The sequence below is a fragment of the Penaeus monodon genome, chromosome 22, assembly GCF_015228065.2.
Source record: "Penaeus monodon isolate SGIC_2016 chromosome 22, NSTDA_Pmon_1, whole genome shotgun sequence".
In the NCBI taxonomy this organism is placed as follows: domain Eukaryota; kingdom Metazoa; phylum Arthropoda; class Malacostraca; order Decapoda; family Penaeidae; genus Penaeus; species Penaeus monodon.
In genome coordinates, this window is record NC_051407.1 from 6,951,202 (window position 1) to 6,951,989 (window position 788).

The following is a 788-nucleotide window of genomic DNA, read 5'->3' on the forward strand; positions in this document are numbered from 1 at the left end:
GATTTCATATATTAGACACTTAATGAGTTTGCAAAACATTTACTTCAAAGCTTTAAAGATTGATATAATGCACTAAACATCAATGAAATTTGGCAATTGCCAAAGTCAAAATAAATGTGGAAGATTTAATAATAATATGAGTAATTAGGAAAAACACCAATACATATTTTCATGTGAAAAACAGACCACTAAAACAATCTGTCGGTAAATCTAGGGTATATTATAGTACTTAATACTAACTATACTAGTACCTTGAGTCATGGCTAGAATATATACAATGCAGAGTTTATGAATGTAACATTACTTTGAGCATGAACACAACATTCAAACCCTGTTAAAAGAGCCAATAACCGACTAACTATCCTGAGCTTTACCCAAACCACGTCCCGACCGCCAACCAAAAACTGCCGGTCGGTTGTGAACCGTGACCATAATCACTTTACTCGACAGGAATTAATAATTTCTTTTAGGAATACTTAAATGCTAAAAAAATATATTTTTTCTATAATATTAAATACTTATATGTTTTAATGAAGGTCCAACACTTACAGACAAATATACCCCAATTTTTTCCCAGACTATGATAACGAGTCTTTCATACGTCACAATGATATCCAAATTCAATTTGCATTATATATTTAATATATGGTATACTTACATATCTCTGGTTACAGCCTTTACTGTCTGTGACTAGTAACTTCAGAGAAACATACCCATACTTCATTTATATATCAGCAGATAACTACAGTTCTTCATTATTACCTTAGTTACAGAAAATTAACCACTCC